The sequence below is a fragment of the Phyllostomus discolor genome, chromosome 11 (assembly GCF_004126475.2).
Source record: "Phyllostomus discolor isolate MPI-MPIP mPhyDis1 chromosome 11, mPhyDis1.pri.v3, whole genome shotgun sequence".
NCBI lineage: Eukaryota > Metazoa > Chordata > Mammalia > Chiroptera > Phyllostomidae > Phyllostomus > Phyllostomus discolor.
The window spans coordinates 43466667-43493873 of NC_040913.2; positions in this window are offsets into that span (position 1 = coordinate 43466667).

The window sequence follows — 27207 nt, forward strand, 5'->3', positions numbered from 1 at the left end:
TTGAGTAGAAACTTGACCAGTTTTATATGTTGTCCTTCTATGTTCACACACACACACACACACACACACACACACCACACCACACCACCCACTGATTCCTAACATTGAACAGCTTCACAAATGTAAAATTAGTAGAGTTGTGAATAGGCGGTGTTCCCTGGTCTGCTCAAGTCTCACAAATAGAACTTGAATTCTTTCATTTACTCATTCAATGAACACTGGAGAGTATAATGTATGCAAACCTTATTCTGACTCATTGAAATACAACAAGAAATGAGTTTCACAATAATCAATGGATAGCTGAATGAATGAATGAATGCCTTTACAGAAACTAGAATAAAATTGTGGAAACTTAGAATGCAGTTATTATAAGTCTCCAGTTTCAGCATTTCCAGAATCCTTTCCTGGCTCATGCTTGCATTGCAATGTATTTTATGAGTTGACACAACTACCTAAAATTAAGTACAATTATTCCTGAGGAAGCAAAAGCCCAGAAATTCTAGGTTAAGAACCTCATGCAACATTACAGAGTAAGTTGTGGAAGTTGTAGAGCCGAGATGAAAGTGAGTTTAACTTTATGCTGTATGAATAGTTTCTAGCCTACAGTGTTGTAGTCTAATCAGGGAGACAGTTTAATACACAATTACAGTGCCACTTAAATACTATGACAGGGGAAATGCAACGGTTTTAGGAACATATTAGAAGGACAAGAAAAGGCTTTATAGGGGAAATAAGGTCTAGCCATTAGCCAGAATTGGGGGAAGAGTATTTGCAAAGACTGAGAGGAATTGAGGGAAAGACATCAAGGCTGGAGCACAAATGTCTTCTCAGCTGACATCAGCCATGCCCTGTGTGACTTCAGTTGTTAACTATACATTTATGGTCCCCAATATATGTCCTTGGAGTTAACTCATAGCTTGGTTGGAGTTTTAGTGTAAATGTTTCACTCCCAGCAAGGTTGCAAACATCTTATGACTGCGTATAGTCTCATCATTCACGTACTATACAATGCAGCCAACACACTTCTCTGTTTCTGGTAGGCACTGATGAAATTTGAATAAAGTATTCCTTTAAATGGTGAAAGGTCTAGTACCTTTTCATATGGATACTTAGTGATTCTCTGTGTCCTTTCAAACAGAGTGGAAGAGGAACATAACTTGCTTGCTCCTTCTCCTAGAGCAGCTCAGCAGACTCATCTGAGCTCTCTAAAGCAGGGGTTATCTTTGTAAAGGGCTGGCTACCTTCCTGCATGGCCTCAGGCTACATGCAGCCTGAAGGAGGCCTAGGAAGTAAAACTAGGGAAGAACAAGAATGTGCTCATGAAGGAAAGGAAAAAGAAGGAAATATCTAGAAGGAGCAGAGGCTTCTTCCATCCTTTTTTCTGTCAGGGCTACAGTTGTTCTCAGGAAGCCAAATGTCTGATCCTATGAGGTGCTTTAATGCTAGTCCTAGGAGAGGCCAGTTATATACTCACACTTTGAGTATTTAGTTTTCAAATATTTTGTCAGAATACAAAGGTCACATAGCATTTAAGGCTGGTTCCCATGACTACAGCCTGGAAGACAGCGTTCATTAGGGCAGCGGGCACTGCTTTAACCCTTCTTCTCCATGTTCCTATTCTTCCCACTGAAAAAAGGACAAATCTAAGTGTTTTACACACCCTGCCTGTAGAATTGTGATCAATCCCACTGGCATCATCTCCTCTCCTACTCTCCACTGATTTTCAAATTAGTTAAATCCACCAAATGTCCTTGAATCACACACACAAACTTACAGACTCCCATACATGCACACCCTACACCCTGGGTAAGATGGCACATTTTCATCTCTTACTCTCCATGAAAATAAAGCAATAACAGTATATTAACATTTAAATTCAGGTCTTTTCCTTCCTATTTTGGTAGCAGTTTACATGAGGTTTTAGTTCATTTTCTTCAAATATGTAATCATCTGAGATCAAGAGAAGAATGACTCAGGTATCCTAAATACTCTTTAAAAATGGGTATACACACACACACACACACACAAACACACACAAACATGATTGGAGCTCCTTTAATAAAAATAAAAGATGCAATTCTGAACTAGAATCTCCCTAATGAATCAATACTTTCAAGATTAATAAGAAAGAAGTTTAGAATTAGTTCAGGGACCCACTTGGTTCATTTGCTAAAAAAACAAAAACCCAACTTATTTTGTACATGGATACCAGCTTAAAAGGTACCAGTGGCATGCAGGGAGGAACTGAAGTGTTTGGCATCAAGGCAAGGGCTGGGGGGACAGCTTTCTCCCAGACAGAAAGACAAGCAGAGGCCATTGTCCCCATTCTGAACCCTCTCCCAAAAAGTCACAGAGCTGGCAGGTGGGTGCCATATCTGAGACTCCATCAACCTGGCTAACAATGTTTGCCCCACCCTGGAGATTGCCTCAGACTCTGTACCACTCAACTTACAGGCCCAACCAAGCTGTTATCAGTTACTTTCCCATATGAATGGCTAGTCTTGGCTCATGCTTCACAACTTCCTAAATCTTCTCAAATAAGCAACAGCTGGTCTTAGTGAGTCCCTAGCTCCCATACCTCTTGCTAAGTGACAGTAGGCCTGGCACTATAAGCAGTGAGCCTAGATTCACAGCTTGGCTTCACCTGGGAACCTCTGAGCCCAGCACAAGTAGCAGCCATCTCAGACTGATTTATAGCTCATGCAGGGTGGCCCTGGACCAAATACAGGTGGTGGCTGATCTTGGCCTGCGCCACCCAAGAAACCCCAGAGCCCACACATCCAGTCAACAGCTACGGACCACATTGGAGAACCACCACTCTGTCCCTGCACAGCTGATCCTCCATGGAGGGTGGAGGTTGGTGGTCAGTGGTTACAGCCAGTCCTTGCAGCTGACCAGCCTGGGTAAATCCCTCCCATTGGCCTGACGAAAGCAATCAAGCTTCAACTATAAGAGGAGGTTGTACAGAAAGGGTATACCTTGAGTGCTCAACTTGGGTAATAGGGGAGGATATGCCACTGGACCTTACAGGACACCTACTATATTAGGCCACAACCAAGACAGGGAGTCATAGCAGCTCTATGTAACACATAGGAACACACACAGGGAGGGTGTCAAAATGAGGAGACAAAGAAACATGGCTCAGATGAAAGAACAGATTAAAATTCCAGATAAAGAACTAAACAAAATGGAAATAAGCAATCTGTCAGATGCAGAGTTCAAAACACTGGTCATAAGGATGCTCAAGAAACTTAGTGAGGACCTTAACAGCATAAAAAAGATCCAGTCAGAAATTAAGGACATACTAATTGAAATAAAGAACAACTTACAGGGAAACAACAGTAGGGTGGGTGAAGCTGATAAACAAATCAATGATTTGGAACATAAGGAAATGAAAAACAACTAATCAGAACCAGAAGAAAAAAAAAGAACCCCCAAATGATGAGGATAGTGTAAGTAGCTTCTGGGACAACTTCAAGCAATCCATCATAGGGGTGCCAGAAGGAGAAGAGAAAGAGCAAGAAATTGGAAATCTATTTGAAAAAATAATGAAAGAAAACTTCCTTAATTTGGTGAAGGAAATAGATGTACAAGCCCAGGAAGCACTAACTATACCAAACAAGATGGATGCAAAGAGGCCCACTTCAAGACACATCATAATTAAAGTGCCAAAGATTAAAGATAAAGAGAGAATCTTAAAAGCAGCAAGAGAAAAGCAATTCATAACCTGCAGCGGGGTTCCCATAAGACTGTCAGCTGATTTCTCAAAAGAAACTTTGCAGGCTAGAAGGGATTGGCAAGAAATATTCAAAGTCATGAAAAGCAGGAACCCACAACCAGATTGCTTTGCTGGTATTGCTTGTATTCATTTAGAACTGAAAGGCAAATAAAAGAAAAAAAAACCTAAAAAAACCTTTTTTCCCAGACAAGAAAAAACTAAAGAAGTACATCATCACCAAACCATTATTACATGAAATGTTAAAGACACTTATTTAAGACAAGGAAGATTAAAACTATTAAAAATAAAATGGTAATAAATGCATATCTATCAACAATTGAATCCAAAAAACAAACTAAACAGACAAGAAGAACACAGATAGAATCAGGGTTATGGAGTGTTTTGATGGTTGCCAGATAGGAAGGGTATGTGGGAGAATAAATGAAGAGGTGAGGGGATTAACTTCACCTCATTTATACCTCACCTTACAAATTAACCTCATTTGTTAAAGTACAAATAGGTAGTTACAGAATAGCCATGGAGATGTAAAGTACAGCATAGGAAATGGAGTAGACAAAGGACTTATACAACAATGATGTGAGGACTGCCTGAGGGAGTGTAGGTGCTGGGTGGAGGGGGGCAAAGGGGACAAAATTGGGACAATTTTGATAGCATAATGAATAAAATATAATTAAAGAAAAAAGAATAGCATATGTGAGGTCACATGTGAATAATAAAATTAAGAGGAGTAGAATAGCAAAAATCTAATAACATGGAGTGAGAAGGCAGTGTTTATTTCTCATCTGTGGAATATATGGTACATGATATATACATGTGTCTTTTAAAACCATTTAATTAAGCAACCATCTTACAGAAATTAACACATTAACATATTGATGGTGTGGTTTTATGGGGAATTAACTGACAATTTTAACAGATGAACAAAGATTTTTATTGTTGTTCTTGATAGAACAGATGTCTGCAAAACTTTAAGAAAGCCCTTTCTTTTGCATGCCATTGATTCCAAGAGCCATAATAAACCCTTGGGGGCCTCTGAGCAGTTAGTGATAGCCTGGTACTTCTGGAGCCCATCCCGTAAACTGGAAACTTAACCATTCTGTGATCACTGAAGAGGCCTTTTCTTGTTTCAGAATTTTAGTAGCTTGCTTTGAGTTTATTTATTTATTCTTTTTTATTGTTCAATTACAGTTGTCCCCATTATCCCTGCATTACTCTCCTCTGCTCCACCCACTCTCACCTCCCACATTCAATCCTCTTCTCCCACCCTGTAGAATACTACACCACATAAAGAAAGGAGGAACTCCTACCCTTTGTGAATAAAAACAATAATCTGTTTGTACCTCTTTTCTCTTTGAGAAACAACAGACAAATTCCTTCTACTCTGGTGTTTTCTTTCTTATCCAAGCCCCTGTTCAGCTCCAAGCTGGCTAGAGGTTCTTTTTTTTTTTTTTTTTTTAAATTTTATTTATTTATTTATTTATTTTTAGAGAGGGAAGGGAGGGAGGGAGAGAGAGAGAGAGAGAGAGAGAGAGAGAGAGAGAGAGAGAAACATCAATGTGCAGTTGCTGGGGGTTCTGGCCTGCAACCCAGGAATGTACCCTGGCTGGGAATCGAACCTGGGACACTTTGGTTCCCAGCCCGCGCTCAATTCACTGAGCTATGCCAGCCAGGGATGAGGTTCTTTTTTTTAAAAAATATATTTTATTGATTATGCTATTACAGTTGTCCCATTTCCCCCTTCTCTCCCCTCCACCCTGTACCCCCTCTTCCACCCACATTCCCCCCCTTAGTTCATGTCCATGTGTCATACTTATGAGTTCTTTAGCTTCTACATCTCCCATACTATTCTTGCCCTCCCCATATCTATTTTCAACCTACATTCTATGCTACTTATTCTCTATACCTTTTTCCCCTCTTTCCTCCTCCCACCCCCCTGCTGCTAACCCTCCATGTGCCCTCCATTTCTGTGGTTCTGTTCCTGTTCTAGTTGTTTACTTAGTTTCCTTTGGTTTTGCTTTAGGTGTGGTTGTTAATTGTGAGTTTGCTGTCCTTTTACTATACATGTCATTTCTTTATCTTCTTTTCTTAGATAAGTCCCTTTAGCATTTCATAAAATAAGGGCTTGGTGATGATGAACTCCTTTAACTTGACCTTATCTGAGAAGCTCTTTATCTGCCCTTCCATTCTAAATGAGAGCTTTGCTGGATAGAGCAATCTGGGATGTCGGTCGTTGTCTTTCATGACTTGGAATATTTCTTTCCAGCCCCTTCTTGCCTGTAAGGTCTCTTTGGAGAAATCAGCTGACAGTCTGATGGGAACTCCTTTGTAGGGTACTGTCCCCTTATCTATTGCTGCTTCTAGGATTCTCTCCTTCGTTTTTACCTTGGCCAATGTAATTATGATGTGCCTTGGTGTGTTTCTTCTTGGGTCCAACTTCTTTGGGGCTCTCTGAGCTTCTTGGATTTCTTGGAAGACTGTTCCCTTTGCCAGATTGGGGAAGTTCTCCTTTATTATTTGTTCAAATATGTGCTCAATTTGTTGCTTTTCCCCTTCCCCTTCTGGTACCCCTATAATTCGGATGTTGGAACTTTTAAAGGTGTCCTGGATGCTCTTAAGCTTCTCCTCGTTTTTTTGAATTCTTATTTCATCATGCTTTCCTGCTTGGTTGATTCTATCTTCCTTCTGGTCCACTGTATTGTTTTGAGACTCAGATTCCTTCCTTTCACTATTGGCTCTCCTCCATATATCTTCCTGCATCTCTTTTATGGTAACCTCCATCTTTTCATCTAATTTGCACCTAAAATCAACCAATTCCGTGAGCTTTCTGATCACCAGTGTTTTGAACTGTGCATCTGATAGATTGGCTATTTCTTAGTCGCTCAAAAGGATGAGTCCTGGGGGACTGATCTGTTCTGTTGGAAACATATCTTTCCCTGTCTCTCCTTTTTTTTTTCTGGTCTGGTCGCTCTTCTTACGGTGGGGGGCGGAGCCTTAGGTGTTCACCGGGGCTGGGCACCCCAGTTGCTAGATTGTGATGTTATATGTGGGGGCGGGGGCGGGAACGGGGATGGGAGGGAACAATGGCAGTAGTTCCATTCTCCTGGGCTCAGACCCTTCTCTGGGAATCTGGGCTGCGAACTCTACCCTGGTCCACAATCGCTGCCTCACTGGGTCAGCCAGCCGCAGCTTGTGTCCTCAGGGATCACCGCTGCGTTCTTGCACCCTGGATGGCTGTTGTGCCGATTTCTCGCCAAATTTTCCCTGACCTCCGCATGCCGCCAACCCGCGCCAGCCCCACACCTGCCCGGCTCATCTTCTCCTACCAGTCTGGATGTACGGGTCTACTTCAACTTCTTGGCTGTCTGACTTCCATTCAGATAAATCCTCTGTCAGTTCTGGGTGTTATTCTGTCTGTAAATTATTGTTCTAATCTTGGTTGTGCGAGGAGATACGGTGCATCCACCTATTCCTCCATCTTGCCGGATGTCCCCGAGGTTCTTTATAGTAGTACTATTAAGCTGACTTTTGGGTTTCATGGACAATAAAACTTAAAACAAAACAAAAAATACATTGGGGAATAACATGGGGTTTCCAATTTATTATTCCCACAAGGAAGTCCAATAAATATAGCTAGCAGTGTGGTAGGCTGAATAACGCCCTTCCCTCCCCTTGATTTCCCCTGCCCCCCTTCCCACCAAAGATGTTTATGTCCTAATCCCTGGAACCTGTGAATATGTTACACTTACATGATAAAAGGAAATTGGCAGATGTGATTAAGAATCCCAAGATTGGAAGACTGTTCTGGAATATTCAGGTTGGCCCAATGTAATCATAAGAATCTTTGTAAGAATGAGGCAGGAGGAAGAAAATCAAAGATGCCAAGCTGCTGGCTTTGATCATGGAGGAAGGGACCACAAGCCAAAGAATACAGGCAACTGCTATGATCTAGAAAAGTCAAGGGAATAGATTGTCCCTAGAGCCTCCTGAATGAATACTGTTATGCTTACCTATTTTTGGATTTTGGAACTCCAGATAGGTAAAATAATAAATTTGTCACTTTTTGAAGCCACTCTGTGGTAATTTATTATAGCAACAATAGAAAACTAATGCAGCAGCTATCTGTTCATCATTTCATAAAAGCAGGACATTTTTAATGGCATAAATGTAGGAAAGATCGGATCTCCCTAAAAAGCACATTGGCAACTTCCCACAATATACAGTTAGGTGCATGCTTCCGTGGTTTTCACCTATCCTGAAGACAGCAGGGGAAAATACCAGCATGGCTGTGTGAAATCCAGAGCCCTAGCCCATTTGCTAACAAGTGAATGTCAGGCAAAGCCAAGAGCCAACTTCCCGTCTACATAATGGGAACCACTGCAGCAAAGTCACCCCGGGTCTCTCTGACACAAGAGGGAAGAGCTCTCCTTCCTTTTCATACTTTCCTTGGCTTCCAGAAACCTGCTCATCCCATTTACTAGAGAATCTGACTTGCTTTGTCTAAGTGGAACTAACCTAGATAAGTTCTATAAGTTTAATTTAAGTCTAAGTGGAATCTATTAAGAATGTGCTGATTTTATTCCAATGAGTTTTCAAGTCCTTGAATAAGAAGTAACTGTCAGGACTAACTTTGCAGGAGCCCACTTCTTTTAGAGTCTTTTAGAATTCTTTTTTTGAAGATCTATATTTCTCCCTTGCATAAGTCTTTTTAAAAAGGACTTAATAACAGGGCCTGACTTTCTTGCTATAGACATTGTAAAGTATCTCCATTCCTAATCATATTCTTAAATTGTAAGGCAGTAGGGATGTGATCAACTTAATGAGCCCAATTTTCCCTGTCAGCTCCTTGTATTGCTAGAAGAGAGAAGAAAGCTATTTTCTGCAGCAGGAATAAGAGGAAGCTCATTCTTGTGGTAACAAATAGCCTTCTCTCAACCCAGCCTTGCACAAAGCAGCTCCACACTGTTTTCTTCAGAATGGTGGTAAAAACAGGCCAAGTGCTGTCTCTCATAAGCTCTCGTTTCTTGTGAGCTGCAAAGTCATGGCAACAGCACTGTGGTTATGCATTTGAGCTTTGGAGTCAGACATACCAGGGTTCAAATCTGACTCTTCTTAGCTGTATGTTATGGAATAGGTTGCCTGACTCATCTATGCTTTAGCTTCCTTACTTGGGGTGGCATTAGCAGTACCTACCTCATTGTGAAAATAAAATGAGTTAATGAGTGAAATGCACTTAGCATGGAGCTTTACTACAGTATTTAATAATTATCTAATAAATGATGTTGCAATATTTTCTAGGTATCATTTACACAGGTTTTGAGCATTCCAATTGATTAATATCTCTGTATACTAAAATTCCAAAATTTCTCCCTCACTTCCTGCCTTGATGTCTAAACTTTCATCCCATTAGGAGGTAGTTTTAATACAAAGGAGGTCACTTCTAGTGAATGTTTTCTGGCAACTGAGCCTCTCTGAAATTCAACATCAAATAGGGTGATAGGGGCTTAGCTGATTGTCCAACCCTTGCCTTAGAATCTATGTGCTTTTCTGTGGAAATCCCCTTTATGCCTATGATAAGTCCACATATAACAAAAGTTATTTCCATCTGCATTTTTCCCATTTCTCCTATCCTTCTGACCCCGTTATGGGACAAGAATATCATAAAAGTTATTTGGTGTTTATCTGAACTTCATATGTAACTGGGTATCCTGTATATTACATCAACACTTTCTTTGGGTGATTGGAAGAATAGAAGATAATTCTTGGAGAGCAATGAGGCAGAACAGTTTGGGGATCTCTAAGATATATTTATATCCACAATAAACTTACTTAGTCTTTCTGTTCCTGAGTTTTTTCATATGCAAAATGGAGATGACAATAATAATAATAATAGTACCTACTGCATAAAAAGGTTATGAGCATTAGTTAATATATGTAATGTACCCAGAACAATACCTGGCACATAAAAACTCAGTTCATGTTAGTTATTATTATTGTTATTAAGACTTACTATTATTCCAAGAAAATGGGGTACATCTTGGTCTCTGAAATTAACTTTACTTCCATGATTTGAAAGGGCAGAAAAGGAGGAAACTGGATATTTCCTTTCCCAAGGGAGTTATACATGTGTTATTATTTGATAGCAGTAGTGGGGTACCAGACTACATTCTAAACTAGGGCACCCAGCATGTTTCAAAACCATGCATGCATTGCCAAGAAAAGCATCTGCTTTTCAGAATAGCCCTATGTTTCATTCTTTCCAGTGTAACACAGTACTTGCATTTCATCATATAATATCTCAAAAGTGAATTACAGTTGCTCTGGAGAAAGAATCTATGTCAGTATAAGATAATTTGTTGTGCTGATTCTACAGTAGATAAGAGTGATTAGTGCTCTGGGAAGAGCAATTTTCCTGTGTTTATCTTTTTTTTTCATATATATGAAATACACATACATAAATGTAACAAAGAGCTCCCATAGGTTTAAAAAATCCATTGTACATAGATGTCTGAAATATTCTATTATTCTTTCAGAAACCTTTGATAACTCATTCTTCCCTATAGAATGTTAGAATTATATGACATAAACCAGCATGTGAAAGGAGAGCCAGAAAAACCTAAAAGGAAGAAAGAGAGAGGAGGAGGACAAGGAAAGAGGGATTTCTTTCAAACAAACAAGTTTTATTAGCATCTATAAACAAAATTTACCCAACATTGAATTGAATTTTAAAATTTATGTTGTTTCTTGCTTGCTGCAGTATGAAGAATGAATCCCAAACACTTGGGAGAAAAAGAGACCATAGGGTAGATTTTACAAAATCACTTTTTAAAAAATATATTTTATTGATTATGCTATTACAGTTGTCCCATTACCCCCTTCATTCTCCTCCACCCAGCACACCTTCTCCCACCCACATTCTTCCTTTAGTTCATGTCCATGTGTCATAAATTCTTTAGCTTCTACATTTCCCATACTATTCTTGCCTCCCCCCATCTGTTTTCTACCTATCATCTCTGTGACTTATTCTCTGTACCTTTTCCCCCTCTCTCCTCCTCCCATTCCCTGTTGCTAACCCTCCATGTGATCTCCATTTCTGTGGTTCTGTTCCTGTTCTACTTGTTTGCTTAGTTTGTTTTTGTTTTTATTTTAGGTGTGGTTGTTAATAATTGTGAGTTTGCTGTCATTTTACTGTACATGTTTTTTTTATCTTCTTTTTCTTTTAGATAAGTCCCTTGAACATTTCATAAAATAAGGGCTTGGTGATGATGAACTCCTTTAACTTGACCTTATCTGAGAGGCACTTTATCTGCCCTTCCACTCTAAATGAAAGCTTTGCTAGATAGAGCAATCTGGGATGGAGGTCCTTCCCTTTCATGACTTGGAATACTTCTTTCCAGCTCCTTCTTGCCTGCAAGGTCTCTTTTGAGAAATCAGCTGAGAGTCTAATGGGAACTCCTTTGTAGGTAACTGTCTCCTTATTTCTTGCTTTTTTGAAGATTCTCTCCTTCATTTTAATTTTGAATAATGTAATTATGATGTGCCTTGGTGTGTTCCTCCTTGGGCCTGACTTCTTTGGGACTCTCTGAGCTTCCTGGACTTTCTGGAAGTCTAGTTCCTTTGCCAGATTGGGGAAGTTCTCCTTTATCATTTGTTCAAATAACTTTTCCACTTGTTGCTCTTCCTCTTCTCCTTCTGGTACCCCTATAATTCAGATGTTGAAATGTGTAAAGATGTCCTGGAGGTTCCCAAGCCTCTCATCATTTTTTTGAATTCTTGTTTCTTTATTTTTTTCTGTTTGGTTGTTTCTTTCTTCCATCTGGTCCACTCTATTGATTTGAGTCCCAAGTTTCTTTCCACCACTATTGGTTTCCTGTACATTTTCCTTCATTTCACTTGGCATAGCCTTTATTTTTTCATCTAATCTGTGACAAAATTCAACCAATTCTGTGATCATCCTGATCACCAGTGCTTTGAACTGTGCATCTGATAGGTTGGCTATCTCTTGGTTGCTTAGTTGTATTTGCTTATTTGCTGTGGAGCTTTGATCTGTACTTCTGTTTGGGCCATTTTTTTTGTCTTGTTGTGCCTGTTATGTGTGAGGGGCGGAGCCTTAAGTGTTCACCAGGGTGGGGCAACACATGTTGCTAGGTGGTGATGCTGTATGTGGGGGCTAGGTCTGAGAGGAAACAATGGCACTTGCTCCACTCTCTCTCAGACTTCAGTCTCTTCTGCCACTTCCCCCAAGCGAACTGGGCCTTTTTGGTTCTGAATCTCATGTGGGTGGGCTTGTGCATGTTCTAGGACCCTGTGGGTCTCTCCAACAAACTCTCCTGTGAGGCTGTGAGTTTCTTTCTGTGCCTCAACCCCCACAGGTGTTTTCAATTGTTGCCCCAAGGCTCTATTTCCTGGCTCTGGGACCCTGGGTTGCACTCCGTACCTTGCTTCACAATTGCTGCCTTGCTGGGTTTGCTGGTTGCCACCCTGTGCCCAGGGTCTGCCAGCTGCTGCCTGCATGTCCAGGGCCTTCTGGTTGTGGTCTTGCATGTCCAGGATGCCTTTCACACCCAGTCCCACTGCTTTTTGAGCTGCAACCCTTCTCCACCTGGCTGCCTGACTCTGCCCTTTCTACCAGTCTGGATGAATGTGTCTATTTTAACTCCTTGGTTTTCCAACTTCCATACAGTTCAATTTTCTGTCAGTTCTGGTTGTTATTCTGTTTCTAAATTGTTGTTGTCCCTATCTTGGTTGTGCGAGGAAGCACAGTGTGTCTATGTACACCTCCATCTTGGCCAGAAGTCACAAAATCACTTTTTAAAATCTCTGTATGGTGCTCCTCAAATATCTAGAGCCAGTCTTTTCATAAAATATCAAAGCTTTGTCCATTACCTTAAAGTTCTGAGGCAGACTAAAGATATGGATATGATATACCACCACTTGCTATTTTGAAATATATCTACTACCATATTTAACCTAATGGTAGTATCTAAAAAACTATTTCTTCCATAGGAACTGTCTGGCAAGCTGTTATTCATTTCTTTGAAGTTAAAAGAATTTGGGAAAGGAGAAGGAAGGGAAGGAAGAGGTAGCATTGTTATTATATTGGTAAATATAATATTTCATCCATAAGAATGAACTATTAATAAGGATTGATGTCAAAATTATTATACTGAGTGCAAGTGACCACACAAAGATAAAATATATACAATATAATTTCTTTTATATAAAATTCTAGAAAATGCAAACTAATGTATGGTGACATAAAGCAGATTAGCAGGAATAGGTGTGTGGTGAGAGGGAAGGTGGGAGAATAGATTATGAAAGGTTACAAGGAAACTTTGGGGTGTGATTTAAATGTTCATTGTCTTAAATCTAGCAATGATTTTATAGGTGTATGCCTACATCAAAAGTCATCAAATTCTTTAACACATGCAGTTTTTAATGTCAATGTTATCTCAATTCATAGGCAAAATATTAATTTCTGCTTATTAAAAGATATATAAAACACAGAAAAAATGGGATTACATCAGACAAAAACATTTTTGCACACCAACAGAAACCCTCAACAAGATAAACAGACAACCTATGAAATGGGAGAAAATATTTGCAAATCATATACCCAAGAAAGGGTTAATATCCAAAAAACTCACACAACTCAATAGCAAAGCAAAACAAAACAATTTGATTAAAAAATGGGCAGAGAAACTGAATAGACAATTCTTCAAAGACATACGAATGGTTAATAATTACATGAAAAGGTGCTCAACATTACTAATGACCTAGAAAATTCATATCAAAACCACTATGTCACCTCATACCTATTAGAATAACTATCATCAAAAGGACAAGATACAAATGTTGGCAAGGATATGGAGAAAAGTGAAAACTTGTGCACTGTGGGTAGGAATATAAATTGGTGCAGCCACTATGGAAAGCAGTATGGAGGTTCCTCAAAAAATTACAAGTAAAACTACCATATGATCCAGCAGTCCAATTTCTGGATACATATCCAAAGGGAATGAAATCAGGATATCAAGGAGATATCTGCACTCCCATGTTCATTGCAGCATTATTCTCAATAGTCTAGATCTGGAAACAATCTAAGTGTCAAAAGCTGAATATGTAAAGAAACTATGACACAAAGACACACAGACACACACATAGTGGAATATTATTCAGCCACAAGAAAAAGGACACCCTGTTTGTAACAACATGGATGGATATTGAGAGCATTATGCCAGACAAAGATAAATACTGCATGATCTCACTAATATGTAGAATCTAAAAAACTCAAACTCATAGCAACGGAGAGTAGGAAAGTGGCTGCCAGGTGCTGGGGGATGGAGGAAATAGAAGGAGGTTGGTAAAAAGGTACAACCTTTCATCTATAAGATGAAGAAGGTCAGAGGAGCTAATGATAAGTGTAGTTGAAAACACTATATTGTATAGTTGAAATTTGCTAAGAGAGTAAAACTTAAATGTTTTCATCAAAAAGAAGATAAATATATGAAATGATGGAAGTGTTAATTAACTAGCTGTGAGGAATACTGTCACATGCACACATACATTAAATCACCATGATGCTACTTTAAATATATTATAATTTCATTTGTTAATTATACTACAATAACCTGAAGAAATATCAAAAACAATAAATCAATCACCTATTGGTTGAAGAAAAATATTTGTAGTATTTCTTATTTTCTGAAAATATTTGCCTATATCAATAAAGACTTGTACCTGGAATATGTAAACTCTTACAACTCAAAAATAAAATTACTAACAATATAATAAAAATGTTTTATGAATGCCAGTAAACCCATGTAATGCTGCTAAACATCTAGATATTAGGGAATATAACAAATACTACTTCACAAGGAAATACCACTTTATACTAAGTAGAACAACTAAAATTAAAAAGACCAACAATTCCAAATGGAAGAAGCAAAGATGTGGAACTTAATTCTCACATGTTGCTCTGGGGAAGTCAAACTGCACAGGTACTTGGAAAAACAGGCAGTTTCTTATTAACTTTCTTATAAAGTTAATATATGCCTTTCCTATGATTTTTCAATATTTACCCAAGAGAAATGAATATATATGTCCACAAAATACTTTTTTTCACAAAAATACTTTTATAAGAATATTCATATTCTATATTTATAATAATCAAAACTTGAAACATTCCAAATTTCCCACAACAGGTAGAATGGATAAAAAAATGGTGGCATATTTATACATTATAATACTACCCAGCAATCAAGAGGAATGAATTACTCAACATGTACCAACATGAATAAATACCTAAGTTATTATGTTGAGCAAAAAAGCAAGATGCAAACTCTATTATTATGTTTAAGACAGAAATAAGAAGCAGTTTCCTCTGGGGCTGAGGATGGAGGTGAAGGACAGAAAGAACTGAGGGCAAAGGGAAATGAGGAAACTTTCTGGGGATAGAAATTGCTATGGATCCAATTGTGCTCTACCCCTTGCCCACACCCACCAATCAAACTCATATATTGGAGCGCTAACCCTCAATCAGACAGTATTTGAAGACAGGAGTTGTAGGACATAATTAAGGTTAAGTGAGATCAAAAGCACAGTGGTCTAATCTAATAATATTGATGGCCTTATGTGAAGACACAGGGCTCGCATCAGAACCTGACCACGGACTTCCAGCCTCCAGAACTGTGAGAAAAAAAATTTCTGTTGTTTAAGCCACCCAATCTATGGTATTTGTAATGGCAACTTGTGCTAATTTACAAATATTCTATATCTTGCTCTTAAAATCTGTATATTTTATTGTATGTAAGTTATACCTCAGCAAAAATTGAGTACTTTAAAAAGTGAAACTGATAAAAGTGAGAGATAGTGCAAATGTGGTGAAATTGGGTGTTTGTTGAATCTTGAGAATGGGTTTATAGGGTTTATTATGCAATTTTATTTTTATATGTTTAAATGCATTTATAATAAAATTAAAAGCATAGTAAAATATCACATTTATAATACAAATTAAATGTGTAAGATGCTTCAAATAATATTACTAAAGATGTGTAAACCTTTATGAGTGTATGAATTTATTGAGTAAATTATTAATATTATTGAGGACATAAACATTTTGAAGAAGTGGAGGGATATACCATGTTATAGATGGAAAAACTCAATATTCTGAGATGTCATTATTCCCTCAGAATAATTTAGACAATATATGAAATTTAAGTGAAAATTCAAACAGGGATTTTCACAGAACTAGACAATCTTAGCCTAAAATTTATTAGAAGAAGTTTGAACAAAGACCACACTGAAAGAGAATAAGGTGAAGCTTGGTATGCAGATTTACTATGAAACTATAATAGTTAGGGATTGTAGTATTAATCTAAGAATATATAAATAGACCAGTGGAAGGGAACAGAGAACCCAGAGACAGATCCCAATATACAGAAATTTGATATTTAGAAGAAGGAAATGGGAATTACAACTTAGTCTCAAGGCAGGGAGGGGATAAACTATTCAATGAACAATGGTAGAATAAAATAAAGTTGGATACCTTCACCACACAATAAAGACCTACATATGAAAAGCAAAACTTCAAAGTATTTATTACCTTGAGGCAGGGGAATATTTGGTATCTATGACATGTACACAAACTATAAAGGAGAAGATGGATACATTTGATAATGTTAATGTTATAAACTTCTGAATGATAAAAATTATAAAATTATTTAAAAAAACAACAATTGTGAGAAAATATTTGTTATGTATTGTGGTAGGTAGAATAATGCTCCCCAAAGATGTCCTCATCCTAATTTGAAGAACCTGTGAATATGTTACTTTACACAGCAAAAGGGAAATTGCAGTTATGATTAAGATTGGGGACTTTGAGGTGGGGAGGTAATCCTAGATTATCCATGTGTGCCTAGTGTAGTCCTTTGAGTCCTCAAAAGTATAGGACCTTTTCTGGCTATAGTAAGAGATAGATGTGACTACAGAAGAATGGTCAGAAATGTAATGATGCTGGTTTTGAAGATAGAAGAAGGAGCCATGAACCAAGAAATGTGGTGGCTTCTACAAGCCCAGTGAACCCTTTCATTTTAGCTCACTGAGACCTGTGTCAGACTTCAAACCTGCAGGAACATAGCGTGATTGCAGTATGGGGAAATAAAGCCTCAAAATCTCTGACTAAAAAAACCTGTGGGGATTGTAACAACAGAAGGAACTCCTAGCCTCACAGGATAGTTTTTCGGAGAGATCCACAGGGTCCAAGAATGTGCACAAACCCACCCACATAGGAATCAGCACCAGATGGGCCCAGTTTGCTTGTGGGTAGTGGAGAAAGTGAATGAAAGCTGTCTGAGAGCTGAGCAAATGGCATTGTTCCCTCTCAAACCCCTCCCCCACATGAAACACCACAACCCAGTGACCTGGGTTGTCCCACTCTGGTGGGGGCTCAAGGCTCCCCCACTTAAAATGTAATAGGCACACCAAGACAAAAACATATGGCCCAAATGAAAGAACAGATCAAAGCTCCAGAAAAAATACAACTAAGTGATGAAGAGATAGCCAACCTATCAGATGCATAGTTCAAAATGCTGGTAATCAGGATACTCACAGAATTGGTTGAGTATGATCACAAAATAGAGGAAAAAGTGAAGGCTATGAAAAATGAAATAAAGGAAAATGCACAGGGAACCAAAAGTGATGGGAGGGAAACTGGGACTCAAATCAATGAATTGGAGCAGAAGGGATAAATATATTTGCAACCAGAACAGAATGAATAAACAAGAACTCAGAAAAATTAGGAGAGGCTTAGGAATATCTGGGACAACTTTAAACATTCCAACATCCAAATCATAGGGGTGCCAGAAGGAGAAGAGGAAGAGCAAGAAATTAAAAACTTATTTGGAAAAATTATGAAGAACTCCCCCAATATGGCAAAGGAAATAGACTTTCAGGAAATTCAGGAAACCCAGGAAGCTCAAAGAGTGCCAAAGAAGTTGAACCCAAGGAAACACACACCAAGGCACATCATAATTACATTACCCAAGATTAAAGATAAGGAGAGCATCGTAAAAGCAGCTAGAGAAAAAGAGATAGTTACCTACAAAGGAGTTCCCATCAGACTGTCAGCTGATTTCTCAAAAGAGACTTTGCAGGCAAGAAGGGGCTGGAAAGAAGTATTTGAAGTCATGGAAGGCAAAGACCTATTTCCAAAGGTATCATTTAGAATGGAAGGGCAGATGAAGTGCTTCCCAGATAAGGTCAAATTAAAGGAGTTTATCATCCTTTTAATATAAAAGGATTAAAACATCCTTTAATCCTTTTATTATATGAACTCTTAAAAGGACATATCTAAGAAAAATAAGAAAATCAAAACTATGAACACTAAAATGACAACAAACTCACAACTATCAACAACTGAACCTAAAAAAAAACAAAACAAAAAAGAAACTAAGCAAGCTACTAGAAGAGGAACAGAATCACAGAAATGGAAGTCATATGGAGGGTTATCAGTGGGGAGGTGGAAGCAGGAGAATGAAGGAAAAAATACAGGGAATAAGAAGAATAAATAGCAGGTACATGATAGAGAGGAGAAGGTTAAGAATAGTATAGGAAATGTAGAAGCCAAAGAACTTATATGTAAAATCCATGGACATAAACTAAGGGGAAGGAATGCAGGTGTGTGTGTGTGTGTGTGGGGTGCAGGGCAGAGGGGAATAAAAGGGGAAAAATGGGAAAACTTTAATAGCATAACCAATAAAATATATTTAAAAAAAAGATGCTCAACTTTACCAGTAAACACTGAAATGAATACTGAAATAAAAACTGAAACAACAAAGTGGTATCATATTCTGTTAACAAAATATCAGTAAATACTAAATACTGGTGGGGAGTACTGAACAAACTATCTCATAAAGTGCTTAGTAGGAAAACAAATTGAGAAACCCCTTTTCAGAGTGACTTGGTAACCTCTTGTAAAGTTTAAAATACTCATACCTATAATCCAGTTATTCACTGTTTTTGTATATTCTCCAGAGGAGCTTGCACATGACTCAGTAAGATCTGTACAAAAATGTTTTCAGGTCATTGTTTGTAGTAGTAAGAGACTGAAAACAGTTTACGTATTCATCAGCAGGAATATGTATACCTAAATTGTGGTATTCTGCTCAAAACTGCAGTAGCTCCTCATTTCAAAATTCAAGTCCAAGTTCTTACCACAGCCTCCAAAGTTGTATTCAGCCTGGCCCCCATTATAATCTGGTAATTTTTCCTTGGAATTTCTTCTTTGCAGCCAAACTGGCTGTCTTGCTTATCCTTAAACATAGGAGACATGCTTTTGCCTCAGGACCTTTGCACTGGATGTTCCCTCTGTTGGAAGCACTTCTCTCTCACATTCTTCACCTTCTTTATGTATTTGATCCTTTGTCATTATCTTAATGAGGCCTGTCCTAACTATCCTATCAAAAATTTTAAACTCTTTCACCAATGACTCTACCTACCTCCCTGTTTTCACATTTTCTTTTTTATTGTATCTATACCTTCTAATATGTTTTTAGAATTTATTTTATTATTATTTATTATCTTTCAATAACAATAAATTCTATTTGGCAAAACAGTGGGATACAAAGTCAATGTTCAGAAATCAAAGGCATTTTTTTACACCAAAAATAAAATATCAGAAACAGAAATCAGGAAGAAAACCTGATTTGCTATAGCAACAAGAAAAATAAACTACCTAGGAATAAACCTAACCAAGGAGGTGAAAGACCTGTACTCAGAAAACCACACAACACAAGAAAGAAATTAAGGAAGACATAAATAAATGAAAGCATATACCATGTTCATGGATTGGAAAAATTAACATCATCAAAATGTCTGTACTACCCAAAGCAATTTATAGATTCAACACAATTCCTATTAAAATACCAATGACATACTTCACAGATATAGAACAAACATTTCAAAAATTTATATGGAACCATAAATGACCCTGAATAGCCACAACAATTTTGAGAAAGAACAAAGTAGGAGGGATCACCATACTTGACATCAAACCATATTACAAGGCCACAGTAATAAAAACAGTCTGGTACTGGAGTAAGAACAGACACATAGATCAATGAAACAGAATACAGAGCCCAGAAATAAACCGAAGTCTCTATGGTCAATTAGTATTAGACAAAGGAGCCAGAGCATAAAATGGAGTAAATATAGCTTCTTCAACAAATGGTGTTGGAACATCTGAACAGCTACATGCAAAAAAATGAAACTCGACCACCAACTTACACTATACACAAAAATAAACTCAAGATGGATAAAAGACTTAAAGTTGTGATACCATAAAAATCCTAGAGGAGAACATAGGTAGGAAAATCTCAGATATTGCATGTAGCAATATTTTCACCAATATCTCCCCTAGAGCAAGGGATATAAAGGAATGAACAAACAAATGGGACTTCATCAAAATAAAAAGCTTCTGCATGGCTAAAGAAAACATCAACAAAATGAAAAGGGAACCAACCGTATGGGAAAATATATTTGACAATGATATCTCAGGCTAGGGTTAGATCTCCAAAATATATACAGAACTCACAAGACTCCACTACAAGAAGACGAACAACCCCATTAAAAAATACATTGGATAATACATTGGATACATTTGATAATGTTAATGTTAAAAATATCTGTTATAATAGCCCTATAAATAATAGCCTTAACCCTGTTACCTTTCACAGGTCTCATCAACCAAATGATAACAAGTGACTATGTATTTAGGAGTGGGGGCAATAAACTAGTGGAACTATGTAGTTATGATGGACACAGAAGAGTAATGCAATTTATGAAAAGTTCAAAAATCTAAAAATGATCTGAACAGATACTTCTCCAAGGAGGACATACAGAAGGCCCAGAAACATATGAAAGGATGCTCAGCACCACTAGCCATTAGAGAGATGCAAATTAAAACCACAGTGAGATACCACTTCACACCTATCAGAATAGCCATCGTAACCAAATCAACAAACAACAAGTGCTGGCGAGGTTGTGGAGAAAAGGGAACCCTAGTTCACTGTTGGTGGGAATGCAGACTAGTGCAGCCTCTGTGGACAACAATATGGAATTTCCTCAAAAAAACTAAAGATGGAACTGCCTTTTGATCCAGCAATTCCACTGCTGGGGTTATACTCTAAGAATCCTGAAACACTAATTCAAAAGAACCTATGCATCCCAATGTTCACAGCAGCACAATTTACAATAGCCAAATGCTGGAAGCAGCTTAGGTGCCCATCAGTAAATAAGTGGATCAAAAAAACTATGGTACATTTACACAATGGAATACTATGCAGCAGAGAGAAAGAAGGAGCTCCTACCCTTCAGAACAGCATGGATGGAATTGGAGAGCATTATGCTAAGAAGTAAGCCAGGCAGTGAAAGACAAAGACCACATGATCTCACTTATAAGTGGAACCTAATCAACAAAACAAACAAGCAAACAAAATATAACCAGAGACACTGAAATTAAGAACATACTGACAGTAACCATAGGGGAAGGTGGAGGAAAAATAATGGGAGAAAGAAGGGGAAGGGAAAGGTTAGTCAAAGAACATGTATAAAGCACCCATGGACAAAGCCAAATGGGGATAGGATTGAGGGTGGGAGGTGGGGGTGGGTGGGGTGGGGAATGTGGTGGTGGAAAAATGGAGACAACTGTATTGGAACATTAATAAAAATGATAAAAAATATAAAAACAACAGTAACTTCTAGAAGGATGGGGGTCTTAATTGTGTATCACTAATGTAGTCTAAGATCTTAAAGTTGTATGTGGTATATAGTAGGGATGCAATATATTTTAAAAATGAATAAGTGAATTGTATTCAGATAGCAGAATAATGCAATTTATGAAAAGTTAAAAAATCTAAACATATACACTATGTATAAAAATATGTATTTATAATACATGTAAATTATGATAGCTTTCATATAGATATGAAAATCAGAATAGTGATCATTTTGGGGGAGAGAAAAAAATTATGAAGGTGTCATGAGAACTTCAATTGTAATTATAATATTTTATTTCTTGAAAATAAGATTAAAAATAAGTTCCTTTACTTGATAATGTATTTATTTTAACTTATTTTTTAAAGATTTTATTTATTTATTCTTAGAGAGGGAAGGGAGGGAGATAGAGAGAGAGAGAGAAACATCAATGTGCTGTTGCTGGGGGTTCTGGCCTGCAACCCAAGCATGTACCCTGGCTGGGAATCGAACCTGCGACACTTTGGTTCGCAGCCCACGCTCAATCCACTGAGCTACGCCAGCCAGGGCTATTTTAACTTATTTTCAATTACAGTTGATATACAATACTGAAAATACTACATTTTAATTTAAATGATTTCTAATTAATAATAAGAGACAGAAAATATCTTAGAGTTAGCAATCCACTTAAATCTCTTGGATTGAGGGTGAAGGAACTATGTATATTTCTTATTTAAAAACTCTTTTTGTTTTATTTGGTTGTATCTGGTAGATTTAAAAAAGATTTAAAGCAAATATAAAATGTTAGAATTAATAATATTGTGTATTATGTATATGTTGGTGTTCTTACTCTGCATACTCTTCTATTTGTATAAATTCTGTTATAATAAAAATCTACAAAATGACACAATGGGGAATGTGAAAATAGAGGCATCTAGTGCTGACACACTTTTAATGAAGCAATGTAAAAAGAAGGCAGAAAGTGAAAGATAAAGGTAAAGAGGAAGGGTATTTTTTAAAAGGAGAGACTTGAATGTGTTTACATACCAAAGTGTAGGAACAAATGGAGAGAGGAGGCAGGAAGAGGGAGTGAGAGAAAATAAAGAGAAAAGTTGAAGATAAAAGAAGTGGGAGGGGTAATTAAGACTTAAAATAGCTTATGAGAAGGATGGGAGTTACAGTTTATCAGAGTCCATTAAAGTATTTTGGAGCCATGCTGCTAGAGTGGCTGTCATTCATTCATTCATTTATTCATTCCCTCACTCCTCGTAGAACCAATGTTTGTTATGGGTTCAACTGTTATTGGGAGACTAAGCTTCTCTGTAGACAATTCTCAGCAGAATTGGTATCCTCTCTAGGGAGAGTCAAGATTATTTAAAAGTCTAGGAGGATGGAGAATGTGGTTTTGGGAGAATTTGAGGTGTTTACAGCAGAATGTTCTAAGATGAGGAAAAAAAAGTAGCAGAGCTAACATAGAACCTAGGAAGGAAATTGCTCTGAGTCCCATGAGGCAGGAACAGAATCTACCTCCACCTGATATTTGTAGGAGAGGATTTGCCCATTGATGGAGTGAGCTGGCATGGTGGCCTGAACGTTGGCTTGGCGGGAGTGGAGTTGAAGGGTGTGAGGTGTGATCTGGCATTCCCTAGTCCCCACTGTGTTCTACTGCTTGTGAGGCCATTCTTGGACATAGCCTTAACCCTGTTACCTTTCACAGGTCTCACCAACCAAATTATAACAAATGACTGTATTTGGGAGTGGGGGTGATAAACTAGTGGAACTATGTAGTTATGATGGAAAACCTGAAGTCTAAGTATCTTTTTTCATTGTGGTAAAAAAATGCACATTATAAACTTTACCATCTTAACCATTTTTAAGTTAATACTTTAGTAGTGTTAAGTATATTCACATTGTTATGACACAGATCTCCAGAACTTTTTTACCTTGCAGAACAGAAACTCTATATCAGTTAAATAGTAACTTTTTACCTTACCCCCAGCCCCTGGCAATCACCATTTCCACTTTCCGCATATAAGTGGAATCATCCATTATTTGTGTTTTTGTTACTGGCTTATTTCACTTAGCATAATTTCCTCAAGGTTTATCCTTGTTTTAGCATGTAGTAGGATTTCCTTCTTTTTTAAGGCCGCATAGTAATTCATTGCATGAATATGCTACATTTTGTTTATCCATTTATTCATTGATGAACATTTGGGATGCTTCCACTTCTTTGGCTATTGTGAGTAATGCTGCCATGAACATGGTGTACAAATATCTCCTTGAGACCTTGCCTTCAGTTCTTTTAGCTACTTACCCAGAAGTGGAATTGATGAACCGTGTGGTAGTTCTAGTTTTAATTTCTTAAGGAAAACCATGCTGTTTTCTATTAGTGGCTACACTATTACAACTCCATCAACAGTGCACAAAAATTCTGACTTCTCCATATTCTCAACACTTGTTATTATTATATTATTATTATTATTTTGATAGTAGCCATCCTAATAGATGTGGGTGATTTCTCACTGTGATTTTGATTTGCATTTTTCTCATAATTAGTGATGATGGGCATACTTTCACTTGCTTATTGGCTGTTTGTATATCTTCTTTGTAGTCTATTCAAAGTCCTTTGCCCATTTTTAATTCGGGTTATTTGTATTTTGTCATTGAGTTCTTTATTAACCTCTTACCAGATATATGATTTGCAAATACCCTCTCCTATTCCACAGGTTGTCTTTTCATTGTATTGATTATGTTATCCCATGAACAAAAGATTTCAAGTTCGAAGTTGTTCATTTGTGTATTTTTGCTTTTGTTGCCTGTGCTTTTGAGGCCTCATCCAAGAAATCATTGCTAAATCTAACATAATGAAGCTTTTACTCATGTTTTCTTAAAGGAGTTTTATAGTTTTTGGTCTTATGTTTGGGTCTCACATTTATGTCTTAATCCATTTTGAGTTAATTTTTGTGTGTAATATAAAATAGTGCTCAACTTTATTCTTTACATGTGGGTATCCAGTTTTCCAAAATAATTTGTTGCAGAGACTGTCTTTTCCCTCCACCAGAAGGTCTTATCACTTGTCAAAGATAATTTGACAATATATACAGGGGTTTATTTCTACACTCTCTAATTCTATTCCATTGGTCCGCTTACCAGTCTTTATGCCAGTATAATGCTGGTTTTTTTTACTTGCTTACAGTAGATTTGTAATAACTGAAATAAAAAAGTGTGTACCTTCCAACTGTTTTCTTGTTTATCAAAATTATTTTGGCTATTCAGGGTCCCTTGAGATTCCATTTAAATTTTAGAATGAATTTTTATATTTCTAAAAATAAAGGCCATAGGATTTTCATAGAGATTGCATTGAATCTGTAGATCATTTTGGGTGATACTGACATCTCAACACTAAGTATTTCAATCTATGAACATGGATATCTTTCCATTTATTGTTTTTTCTTTAAAATTTTTAGTAATATTTTGTATTTTTCAATGTACAGATCTTTCATTTCTTTGGTCAGGTTTATTCTCAATATTTTATTCTTTTTATGGCAGTGTAATTAGAATTATTTCTATAATTCCTATTTTAATTGTTCACGAGTGTATAAAAGTGCAACTGATTTTTTGTGTTGATTTTGTATCCTGCAACTCTGCTGATTTCTTTAATTATTTCTAACATTTTGTGTGGGCTTCTATAATATGAGATCATATCATTTGTGAACAGAGATAATTTTGCTTCCTCCTTTCCAGTTTGGACACTGTTTATTTTTTCTTGTCTAATTGCTCTGATTAGGACTAACAACATGATGTTCAATAGGATCAGTAAGAATACATACTTATTGTGTTTCTGATCTTAGAGGAAAAGCTTTCAGGCTTTCACTGTTGTTTTTGTGACTGGCTTATTTCACTTAGCATAACTTCCTCAAGATTTATTCTTGTTTTAGCATGTAATAGGATTTCCTTCTTTTTTAAGGCTGCATAGTATGTCATTGTATGCATATACTACATTTTGTTTATTCATTGATGAACATTTGGGTTGCTTCCACTTCTAGGTTACCCATTTTGTTAGAATATCATTTTTAAATGATATTCTCTTATAATTATTTTAATTTCTGTGACATTGGTTGTGATATCTCATGTATAATTTCTAATTTCAGTTATTTGAGTCTTTTTTTTTGGTTAATATACCTAAGAATATTTGAATTTGGTTAACCTTCTCAAAAACCAGCTCTTAGTTTCTAATGTTATATTTATGTTGCTCTATTGTTTTTCCATTTTATTATCTCTGCTCTAATCTTTATTTCCTTACTTCTGATGACTCTAGGTTTAGTTTGTTCTTCCTTTTCTAGTCTGTAGAGGTGAAAAGTTAGTGAATTAATTTAAGATGTTCCTTTTTAATCTATATATGTATGGCTGTAAGATTCCTTCTTAGCACTGCTTTTGCTGCATACATAAAGTTTTATTTTTATTTATCTTGAGGTATTTTCTAATTTTCCTTCCAATTTCCTCTTTGACCCATTGCTCAAGAGTGTTTTGTTTAATTCCACATATCTGTGGATTTTCCAGTCTTTCTCCTGCTATTGATTTTTAGCTTGTTTCCATTATGATTGGAAAACATATTTGTAAAATTTCAACCTTTTAAAAATTGTTGTAACATTTTGTGGCTCTAAGTTATTTTTAAAGATCGATAATAAATTGCTTTAGATGTTATAAATAGCAATTTAAGTTATAGCTGAGTAGTAATTCATAGAAACAGTTATTTTTCAACTCTAAATGAGGAATCTGGGAAGTATTACATAACCATGAATCACAAAAACAAATACCAAGTTAAATCATCTATTTTATAACCTTTTACTGAATGAAAAGCATGTATGAAATCAATGTCATAGCCTCATAGAATCATGTTTTGGTAAAGTTGGCCTTAGTGGTTATTTAATATGGCTCTTTACATTGCAGATGAAGAAACAGAGAGTCCTTTCTATTCCAAAGCAGTGAGTTCTAAAGGAGCATGAATTGGCCATACATTATAGCTTGTGTTACAACATCCTGATAACATCTTTGAGGCCATTCACTGACATTCTTAATTGTAATATATAGCAAGCTAAATCTTTCTAAAGGTATCATTGGGTATTTACAATGTTTACATAGCCAACATTTAAAAAATACATTTTTATAACAGTTTGAGGTTCACAGAAAAGTTGATCAGAAAGTACAGAGTCTCCATGTATCCCCTGCCACTCCTACAACAACCCCCCTCCAACTATCGACACACCCCAGCAGAGTGGTATACATTAGGATTTACTCTTGGTGTTGTATATTCTATATTTTTAAAAAAATCATGGTAAAAAACACATAACATACACTACCATGTTAACCATTTTTAAGTGCACAGTGTACTATTGTTGTCTACTGACCTTGTTGTGACACAGATCTCTAGAACTTTTCATCTTGCAAAATAGAAACTCTATACCCATTTAATAACAACTTTCCTTCACCCTCCCCCTTCCCTGGTTCCTGGTAACCACCATTCTACTTTCTATTTCTATGAATTTCACTACTTTAAGTATTTCATATAAATGGAATCATCCAATATTTTCTTTTTGTGATTGGCTTATTTCACTTAACTTAATGTCCTCAAGATTGTCCAATCAATCATCCTTTGATAGATATTTGGCTTACTTCCACTTCTTTGCTATGGTAAATAGTGCTGCTATGAAATGGGTGTGCAA